The sequence below is a fragment of the Pseudomyrmex gracilis genome, unplaced genomic scaffold, assembly GCF_002006095.1.
Source record: "Pseudomyrmex gracilis isolate BER0280 unplaced genomic scaffold, ASM200609v1 scaffold_55, whole genome shotgun sequence".
Taxonomy (NCBI): domain Eukaryota; kingdom Metazoa; phylum Arthropoda; class Insecta; order Hymenoptera; family Formicidae; genus Pseudomyrmex; species Pseudomyrmex gracilis.
The window spans coordinates 762,020-773,760 of NW_018020639.1; the positions used below are offsets into that span (position 1 = coordinate 762,020).

The following is an 11,741-nucleotide window of genomic DNA, read 5'->3' on the forward strand; positions in this document are numbered from 1 at the left end:
CACAATTTACACAGAATAAATAATTTTTATACAGTTTTTACAACCTAGTTTTAATGCAAAAAAAACTGACTCGAAAACTTTTTCCCCCCTTCTCCCGAGATACCTGTTTGTTTGTTTGGAAATGAGTTTTTATCGTAAAAAAGTTTGTGCAGCCGCAGACGAAACGCTGTGCAGTTTTCCAGTGATACGCGCATTCCTCGACGGGGACGGCACTTCCTCTGCAAGTATTGTAACGGGAATAAGTAACGCGCGTGTGTATCGTAGTTATGGAAGATCTACCTTTAAAACGAGAGAGAAAGAAAGAGAGAGAGAGAGAGAGGAGGATGTCTATAAGAGATAAATCACGTGCGATTATACAGATTTCGCTGACACATGAACCATTCGATATTTCTCTCGTGTAATTGTACATCTATGTCTCGTTGCACCTGCCCACGTCGCGTAACGTGCATTAAATCTCTGAAAGGACGTTGCATAGGCAATGTGGAGCATGACAGTGAATGGAACGAACTCGACTGTTGGGCGAGTAAACAACATCCGCCTACCTGTAAATTCTTTGCGTAATATCTATATGTATATCTATTTATACGTAATCTCTACTGAGATAATTCTCTGTGTGTGTATGTGTGTGCGCGCGCGCGCGCGCGCATGATCCCAATTCTCTTTTTATTATTCGCCTTCTTTGCGTAATAAGGCCTTGATGGTCGTTATGTATGTTAATACGTTGAAATTTCATCAATCATCGATTTTCAAGTTGCAAGCCGTAAACAATATCTTGATACGTGCGAGTTTAAAAAAATGCAAATCGGCGAGTTTTTGCACACCCGATATATTTTTTTTTTTATTCATACGTACATATTAATAAATGCGCTTTACATACGCTTTACTGTTATATTTATTTAAATTTCGATTATTCTTGTCCGTCGTTGTTGAAAAGTAAACCGCGCGTTAAAGATGTGAACGCCGAAAATTATATAACACAACAATTATTATTTGTGCGAGGTGCGACTGTTTTTATTTGCGTTTCCGTTTTATAACACTTTAATCGCCGGTTTTTCGCACGATGATTGATGACAGGCGTAAAATTCGATTTCTCAACATGCATCGCGAAAGTGACATTCATCGCCGCTCTCATCGAGAATAACCGCACGACTCACAACGGAGAAGGAAATCACGCGGAAAAATGCGCGCTCGTAAATTTTTCTCGCGTCATGCAAACATTACCGAATATTTATTCGTTTACGTATGTGTTCGTTTCGTTGTCGTTTTTTTTTTTTTTTTTTTTTTTTGTTGCGCGCGCCCAGAAATGTCAATTTATATTCATTAACAGACAATGTTTCGTACATATTAATGTCCTTTACTCGTGTTACGGTATTGTACATGTATTTCTTTCCGCGCGTTATTATCACATTTAACGGTTATGATTAAACATACAATTACATTTTGTAATATTCTTTGGAGGAAATCTCGTAATTGCTCTAAGAATGAAAAAAACAAAAAAACCAACCTGACACGCTAACACGATCAGAGTCATTTGAGAGCAATAACGGGAAGCGATCACGCCGTGATAAATTATGACAGCTTATGTGCGCAAGCAAATAATTATTTCCTGGCGACGACGGAGCAAAGGATTAAGAAATCATTCCGGCGGAGATTGGCGATATTCTTCGGACATTTATATTCACGTATCGCCACGAGGAAAGAAAAGTATCGCCGTTTATATTCTTCAAAAAAAAAAAAAAAAGAAGATAAATACAAATGAGCACCGATAATAAGAGACGTGCACGTGCGCCAATATCGCGCGACGCTGGGAACGCGGAACATTTCGCCAGTTAACACCTTCCCTACAACTGAATATTCGCGCGCGCAAAAAAAAAAAAAAAAACAATCGAGCACTTTTCTAACTCGAGGAGCCGCCCGGCATTGATTAAATAACTGTTTCCCTAATGCGTGTATACAGCGTCGTAAAACTTCCTTCCCACATACCGTGCAATTACCGGGCAACCCATTTTTCCTTTCAACAAGACGCTGTGAGAGAGACGGACAGAAAGAGATTACTAAGGTATTACGTAACGAGAACCGATGAAGATTTATCGCGTCGTGTCGCGTCGCGCCTTTTCCCCCCGGGCGGAGAGGGCGCGAATTATCCGCGTGCCGCTTTGTAATCAGATAAAGCCGCATATAATGACGCCAGAGATAGTGGTAGCCGTAACGAGTCCGATAACCCAGATAATTTGTGTAACAACACATCGAGAGAAGTATATCTCGACGAGAAGAAGCGAGCTCTTGAAAATGTCCCTATACAAAATCGTTTTTTTGTGAAAATAAGAACAACGCGACGATTACTCACACATTCCACAAGTTTGTCAACTCTAAAAAGAAAGCTCGTTCGTTCGATTCGATATTACGCTCCGCGAGTAGACTCGAAGAGAAGAATTTACATTATTTCACGTTACATAAGTGTACGCGTAATACGGTAAGCGATATTACGTATGCAAAATGTATATGTATTATTGTGATGCAATATTCTTGGATTACCTGATTATCCTGGATATTCGATTCCGAGGACAGACTACTTGGAATGCAAATAAGGGCGGTCTTTTACTTGTCGGGTGCTTGCTCGCGCGCGCAGTTTCACGGTATTGCAAGTGTGGTATAGTCTCTCCGTAACGAGACACACATACATATTGTACACGCACGCACGTAAGCCTTCAGTGAATGGCCGGCCGCCGCCTCCAAACGGTGCTGCAATTTTCCGATGCTTCGGTTCCCCCCCCTCGTCCCGTTTATTTCGCTCGTCCCCCGTCGTGCCATTATCGTTCTCGCACCCACGCGCGCGGATCATCAACCCTACTATCTACGTCCGTCACGTTCCCGTTTAATATTTTACAGGGAATTTGATCGCGGCTGCTTTGATGATGTCGGAACTCAATAATATCGCTAATGTGTTCTCTCTTTCTTTATATTTTCCTTCCTACACACATCAAGAGAATTGCAATTACACGTTTGATTTTCGATGAACAATTTGTTTTGTACGAACACGCGTTCAATATATCCGTAATTTTAACACGGTCGTAGGAAGGTCAATTTGCGTAGTTACGCTATAACTATGTAGATACATAATTTAATAGGGATATATATTGCCGTGTGTGTAAACGCGCGTAACGTGAAACACGCCGAGAGAACGGCTGTATGTAGAATCGTGAAAAGAGACACACACACATACACGCGCGTACACACACTCGCATTCGGAAGATTCCGTGTACATACGTGCCGGGAGATTTGTTGCGATGGTCGAAAGTGGGTTATACGGAACGGAATGGAACGGCAAGCGATGGATGTATTCGATTTTCTTTAAACACAGTCGCTTCTGCTCATTCATTACATCTCTCTTCGCGCGTGCGCTATCTCGAAATTGGAAAAAAAAAAAAAAACACGTTTGCGTAAATCTTTCTTTTATAGCCTATCTTCAAACTCACAGACAGCGTGTTATTATGTAATTAATTAATTTAAATTCCTCAAACATCAAAACGCGCGCGCCTCGTCTTTGCGTATATTTGATGAAGGAGTGTTTCTCTCATCTTCTCTCTGTGTGTGTGTACGCGCGCGCACCTTATTATAATATGGTACTTCGGTATGATATTAAGATTCTCTCTCTCTCTCTCGCAACTATTCTGTTTATCTCGTAACATTTCTCCGAGATGATTCCCCGCCACAATGACCGAGAGTAGAAAGTCCGTGCAAGCATTATTATTGAAGCTAAATTGCATATTAAGCTAACGCGCGCACTGTGTACGAACGTGACATTTTAACGCGGAAAAGGTGGCGCATGATATCTTCGAGTATACTAATTAATTCGGATGAAATTGAAATACGTACATACGATTGCATGTTTATTTTATTTCATCGAAATGAGACGGGGGTAATGTGCGTACATAAAAGATTTGCGTTATGGGGTGCGTTTAAGAAATCGGATTTCGCGTTCCCCCGTTCAAAAAATCGTACGTGTGATGTATTTTTAGTATCTCTCTTATCTCTATTCGTATCTATGTAAGACGCGTGTAAACGCACGGCGTGCGTTTTGAAATTGCCTTTTTTAGACGTGCCCCGGGCACGAATAAACTCGCGCGCGATAAGACTCGCGATCTCATCTCGGAAACATTCAGCCGCGATTTATATATTTTATCGCGCTCGTTACGACGAAGAAGGTAGAAAAATCGAAGGTAGAAAACGTCGAGGTCAGGAAATATCGTCAGGAAGAACGTCGAAGAGAGAAAATTCTCGGCGTAAAAAATAAAAAAAAAATAAAAAACTGCGGATGAAACCGCGGCACGTGATTTAACAAACCTTCTCCGCGCCGTAACGAACATAAGAAGTTACATCGTGCAGCCTGAGTGAAAGGATTCCTTGGCTCACACTTTTACGCTGCAACCTTCTGACGTGACGCATATAAGTGCTATTCGTCATTTCCGCTTTTGCGTGCGACTAAAACGTGTATTTGTCCCGCGTTCCGAGTTTCTTTACGACCACGCGATACGAAAAGTGTCGGTTGATTTTTACGAAATGGACAATTCGCGGTGCTCTCTCGAATTCGTTTCAAGTACAAAATGATCAAACGCCGCGTCACAAGCGAAACAACAAATCCGAGTGGTTTTGCGACATTGACGGATATCGAATTAACATAAGTTTGCTCTTAGGCAACGAATATCATATACACGCACAAATTTTTACGACAAACTCGGAGGCGGAAATCCCGAAGGAAATGCATCGCTAATTAATGTGTAACTGTATGTATAGAAACGGATGGAAGAGAGAGAGAGAGAGAGAGAGAGAGAGAGAGAGATCCATCGAGTGTAACGAAGCGCGGAGTTTGAAATGAACGGGAGCGCGTTCCGCGGTTAAAAGCGGAGAGAAGATTCCGTTGGGGAAGAAGACGTTCGATCGAAGTGAGCGTTTGAGGTTTCCGTAAGAGGATTTTCAATTTCCGATTTTTTTTATTCGCGCGCGCGACCGCGAATGTCCATCTATATCTGTGACTGCACGTAATCCTTGGTAAACAGACGTTAAATGATATTTTCCTCAAACTCGCCGCGTATAGAAAACACTAATTCGAACGAAATGACACAAGAAAGAAAACACGTTCGAATGTGTGAGCGAGATATTCACGGTATAAGATATATTTTATCATCAGGTTTTTTTTTTTTAATAATTTCTCCGATTTTTACGCTTGTGATTTTATCGTTATTCGATAGAAAAATTATTTTCAATGTTTTTCCACGGATTTAATTATTTTTACGATTTTTTTTTTTTTTTTTACAAAAGTTACCGCAACATGAATCATGCGACGATGCACACTGATAAGATTATATACGTTAGTCGTTCGTTTTCAACGTGAAAAATGACTAGATTTTTTAAAGATAAGAACTTTACGTAGTGGCTTAACGGGTTCCTTCGTTTCACCTTCGACCTCGCGACGCGCCTTCGGCACTTTTCGCCGCGACTCACTCAGACGATCCCATTGAACTTGTCCCGAATTCCTCGCGCTAGTCACGTTTCCTCCCCACCTTCCTCTTCCCTCTATACGTCCGCGAGACATTAATTAATTATCGTTCCATTTTCATACGTGACCTTTCTCGTGCGAACGTTCGTTCATCTCTTCCGATTGGCCGAGTCGGTGACTCTCGCGCGAAACAAATATCGAATGACGTTACCATTACTCTTCGCGCGACACTCGTTTCCGGATATTGAAAACAAATAGTCGAAAACAAAAATGCAATTCTCACACAATCGAGATACGCGATTTATTTCGTAAAGTGGAACGAGAAATCAAAACTTGTTGTTGTTGTCAATTTGATAAAATGCTGTTAAATTGCCTCTTTGCAACGGTTTTTTTTTGTTTTTTTTTTGTTTTTTTTTTTGTCTCGTACATATATCACCGAACAAATAGAATTGTGACGCACGCGCCAGTTATTTCGCCGTAAAGACAAACCTTTCACAAATGATTGCAAGATTTTGCGCACTTCTCGAGAAAGTGTTTAGTCGCCGTTTTCTTCTCGTGACGATAATTTATGCAAAAAAAAAAAAACGTATCGCGAGCGCGTGCCGGTAATTCGAAATGTCACGTAAACAATGCAAAAATTGCTCGCACATTCCGCGCGTGTGTGTGCAATTGAATATTTATTAATAGAACGAGCGTGTTCTACGTCTCAACGTTCGCAGATATGTATATTTCGTGACGAAGAGATGGAAGGTTTTTTTTTTTTTTTAAATTTTCGCGAAGAAACTTGATTGTCAAATATGCAACGGACCCATTAATGCGTCCAAGTGTTGTACGTCGTCGTTTTCTCGACGACCTACATTTGTCAGTTACTTTTCACTGCGTCCCCTGTTCGTCCCGTTGAGCACTTACTAACGTACACATCTACGAACAATGTTTTATATTCTTTTTTTTTTACAGTTTTTTTCTTTTTATTACAGTTTATTTATTAGGTATACGTGTATCGTATAAAACTTTCTGTGTGCTTGCTGACGCGAACCATCGGTCATCGCGCGGCGCGATATTTCACATTTTACTTATTTTTCTTCTTTTGATCTCATTCCTTTCTTAAAAAGACATCACCAGAGATGTGGTCATATATTACGTCATTATTTTGCGGTATGTTTGAAGAAAGCAGAAACGCGATGTTATCCACTTTTCTTGCGTGAAAAAGAAGATAACAAAGTCTCATGTGAGAGAAATGACGTCGTTTGCCACGCTCGCGACGCGCAATTTTTCGAAATCCGAATAGAACGCGGAACATAATCCGAAAAGCGCGTTCTCTTGTTCAAGATTTTTAGGCGATTATTCCTTTCTTGGAGAGATATTTAGAGAACAGCCTTGGGAAAAGATCGATATCAAGTGCCGCCTCTTGACTTTTGTGGAGCACAAGGTAACAAGTGAATACATATAACACAAACGCGCACACACAATCGGACCTCGCAAAGGCCTATCCTATTTAATTCCTTTTTCAGTTTCTCGCTTGGGAATGTACTTTCATTAAGTTCACGTTGTTACATGCGAGAGATACTTTCTTTTTTTTTTTTTTTTTGTTTTTTTTTGTTTTATCAAAAACGTTGCTAGTTCGCACTGGCGTTATGAATGAATGAAAAATTTTAATTACAAATCGCGGATTCAAAAGTATTTGTGGAAAACTTCTGTGTTCGTATGATTCAAAGCGAACTGCATCTTTTGATAGAATTGCAGTTTATAAATAAATTTGTCGAAATATTTTTATACGCGTTGAATATTACAGGAACACGTATTGTTTGTATTTTACGTGAATTATTTGAATGTTAATATTATACAGACATTTTGAAATTTGAGATTAAAATTAAAACCTTTGAGTTGACATATGTCGTTTGCCAAGCACATTTGTCCACAAACAATTTCAACTGGATTTTCATAAAATTTTTGTTGCAAAAAAAATGTACTGTAATCTTATCAATTCTATTGTCGAATATTTACAATTGTTTATATTTTACGCAGAAATGGAAAAGCAATTTTTTACTACGTTTTTTTTGTACAGCTTAATGCGAATCAATAGAAAGATATCGATGTTTTTGAATACTTTTTTTTCTATTAACCGCTATTTATTTATAATACAGGAAACACGAGAGGTAAAGAACTTACTTTCGTAAATATTACACGCTCAGCGGGATAAATCGATTTTCCGATCACGTCTGTGATGCGACGTGCACAATAAGATGATCTATTTTTAATCTATACACATTTTTCTGTCTTTATCGGACAACGTCCTTACCTTACTGTCTTCTTGTTTCTGATACTTCTAGACTTGAGAGTTTGTGTTTTTTCAGGCCCGCGCGTAGAGCGTTTGGTTTAGGTTAAAAATATAAAAGTGTAGGTTTTTGTTTTATTTTGCGAGAGAGAATGTTTTATCTACAGAGTGCTTTTACATCGCATCTTTGTGCGACAGGTCAAAAGTCATTCGTTGAAAAATAATTACGTTGCAAAAATTGTCTGGAATAATAAGTCAGAGATCTTCGATTCGTAAGGTACACAATGCCAGCTTATATATTGATAACAAACCACTCTATAGATTTTTCTTCTGTTCCCATTAGAGGAATTTTTTTCATTTTTTTTCATTTTTTTTTCTTATAAGAGTACTTATCGGAAAATGGAAGATAACGAGCTGCTGTTTGCAATATAACGAAGCAGAGAACTGAAATGTAAGAAATTTGTTTTTTATGTTTTGAAAGAGACAATTTATATAAATTAAAAATATTGCAAAGTGTATAAAACGCACGAGAAAGAAAAACAAAACTTCAAGCTTCGACGCTAATTTGAATGCTGGACCTGTATTATGCATCGCTTCAACGAGCTTTCTCGTATTCGCGGCAAATGTCAATTCAGGTGATGAATCCGGGATTAGAGAACGAGCTCTCTCTCTTTCTCGTATTCGCGACGAGCGTTTAATTTGGGCGATGCGACGATTCGATTACAGATTGAGTTTCGATCGGCGCGTCGCGCGCGTTACACTTTAGAGTGTAAGGTGCACTTTCTTGCTTTCGTAACACGAGAAATCTGCACGTATCCGTGGTAACGTCCTCCTCGCGCAGGAGAAATGGCTTCTGCACTTTCTTTTTTCATCGAATCGTCTCTCTTTCTCTCTCTTTCTCTCTCTTGCTCTCTTTCTCGTGTGCTGCGACTGTGTGCTGACAGGTTTTTTAACGGCGATATCCGTGCGTTACCCATGAAGCGTAAAAAGTTAATTGCCGGAGGAATTCAGAATATTATCGAGTTTTTTTTTTTTTTTTTACTGTACAAAAGTTGAATATACACGGAAAAAAACTGGAGAACGGCTGTAAAATTAATTGCGCATTATTATATCGCGGAATTATAAAATCAAAGTTTGCGTTAGGTACACACACACACGATCGAAGGTATTGATTAACATAATTACGTAGGACGTTTTGTAAGTTTCGTAACTTTTCTCACGTCGCGCGCTTAAGCTAACGTTAAATAGTTTCCGATAAGTTTATTTTAGAAGCGCGAGTTATTAAAACTCGTCGAAATTAGGAAATCTCCATAGACTGCATCTGAAATTCGTACCCGAGAGACAAAAACATGGTCTTAATTAGGGTCAAGTTTTTGTCGTGTTTGCCAAAGGTAATATTTTATTTATGTTTCCGCTTCAATTATCTTTCTTTCTCTCTCTTTCTCTCTCTCTCTCTCTCGTACAAAAAGCATGTAAATCAATACTCGAGCGCGCCTATCAAAGTTCTTTCGAATATCTCGATGTTGTTACTTTCATCGTGACGACTGATTTGATTTTTTTTTTTTACGCGGTTTACTCGCGCGTAACTCGAGCCGCTGTTAAACGCGTATTTTTGGCAGTTCGAGATTTCGCGCGCGTGTGGGACAAAAAAAAAAAAATAAATCGGTCGAAATACAAAGACAATTGTTGTTCGAAATAAAACAAATCGAAAACTTCGCCGCAAAAAAACTTGACGATCCATCAGTCTCGATTATCTGTGACACACTCTCGCGAGTTATATTTTCTGGAAAAAGAAGATTAATGTATGTATGTGTGTAGCGAGAGATAAAAAAAAAAAAAAAAAACATTTAATTTATATTCCATTTGATGTCATCGTCGCCGAAATTCGATGCGCGAGGATTTTAATATCTCGCTCGCGATATCAGCGGGAATTTGTTTTTCGTATCAGCTGATGTTTTTAAGCTGCTGTCGTTGCCGCCCGACAAATGCGTCGAAACCGCACTTCGCTGGTGGCGTGTCCTCCGTACATTTTCATCACTAAAGTGCTTTCGTGCATGCTCCAAATATCAGGCCTTGAAAGTGAAACGATTCTAAGAGCGAACAAATCGTGCGGATCATTAAAGTTAATGAGTTAACGCGAGAGGAGAGTAACATCTTATCGTCTCTAAAATTGCACGCCAACTAACGCTTCTCGTTCGTATGACCAACTTACAGCAGCTAGCACCTGTGTTAAATAAGCTTCTGTGTTGGCCGGTTACACTTTATTCCCGGTTTTATCGGGATCGTTACTTTAATTCGCCTCGCGCAAATCTGTCGTCGATTAGGCGTGTTAAACGCAATTTATTGTCTCATTGTCGGTCGCTTTCTCCCGGCGATATCGGCGCTTATTCATTGTCTCGCGGAACGAACACGCGGAATGTTGCGCACATTTTTTGGATATTGTGTATTAAAATTATCTAATTAATTAATTTGTTATTTCAAACAGAAGATATTGGATAATATTGCACTTATAACGTATTTATATTTTTATTTTCCTGAATTTTCAATTTAATCAGATGTTCGCCTGTATGACATGATACGATACGTAAATATTTGCTCGAATAAAATAGTCATTTTTGCACAGATGTACAATTTTTATGTGTCTTACGTCACATACGTACATCATAACCGGTTATAACCTAAAAATACGTTATCTATTAATAAAACTCGTGAAGATAAGCGCGTTAAAAAGGACAATATAATGTGAAGCCTCGATACGACGATACACGTTGCGCGCATTGCATCATCAACCGAATCAAGAAGAGAGGCGTTCGTTTGCTCGCCGAATGTCCGCCGCTGCTATTCTTGGCAGAATGTCGGTCGGAGAGAAAAATCGTGGGTGAAGCCGGACGAGAACTCACAATAGCCGTGTTCCATCGGAGAGGATTCTTCGGCGGCGCGAGAAGACACACGATGAAGATAATGTTCGCCTTGAGAGTTGAGAACACCAACCCACCACCCTTCTCCGTCAGTGTATCCAACGGCCTCAACAAAACGATATCAACGGACTCCGTCCGAATCGTTTATGAATGCAATTAAGACGCCAGACGACGCTTGCGTCACGCTCTCTCAACGGCTTGACCCTTTTACCGACAATCGGACTTAACAACTAATGTTTTCGCTTAGGTTAAAAGGGATCAAGGCTTTTTGTTGTATTCTCACGTTTGAAAGGAAATTATCCAGTTAGACTGTTTGACTATTTCATTGAAAATGATTGTTTGAATGTTTTTTTTTGTTTTTTTTTTTTTTTTTGTTTTTTTTTTGTTTTTGTTTTTTTTTAGAACAGAAACTCTGATCTTTCGCGTTTATGTGTACAGCATAGAACAAGATACTTGTAAATTTTTTTATTGTATTGTTTTTTTTTTATACAAGTTTTTAACAAGTAGTTTTTATTTTGTAATCAAGAACTCGTGGAGAGAGTGTTGTGTATTTACGGTTACGTGATGATCTTATTTTAACTCTCGCGTTGTCTTATATCGCGTTCAATGTATTATTTACGTTATTATCTATAGAGATACTCTTCCTTAACAACTAAAAATGCGATCGCATATCGACACGAAGTTACACACCGATAAGATCCGGCAAAAATACGGTTTACGCTTCCTACTTATGACAGATACACAGTTAGCGATAAAACGACGTTCCGAAATACGAGATTACACCCATTTTACCGTTATAGAGAGAGAGCCTCCCATAGGAATCAATCGCTTCGTCCTTGCGTTCTTCGAAGGAATTATCCGTGGCCAGCAACCAGAACACTCCATCCATCGATTACGTCAAGCACTATCTGTTGCACGATCTGTTACACCGCGCGATTGGACTTGGCAACCGACGGTCGGGTTTAGATATCTGCTCGTTTGAATCTTTGAACCTTCGGTCCTTTCGCACAACGGGGATACGTTTCCCGTTCTTTTTTTTTTTTTTTTTTTT

General features: G+C 39.3%; 1 protein-coding gene across 5 annotated transcripts in view; it reads left to right on the forward strand.

Annotated features, from left to right (window-relative positions):
• Nucleotides 1–11,741, forward strand: part of LOC109853828 (protein kinase C and casein kinase substrate in neurons protein 1) — a 36,801-nt gene that overhangs the window by 3,730 nt on the left and 21,330 nt on the right. The window lies entirely within an intron of this gene.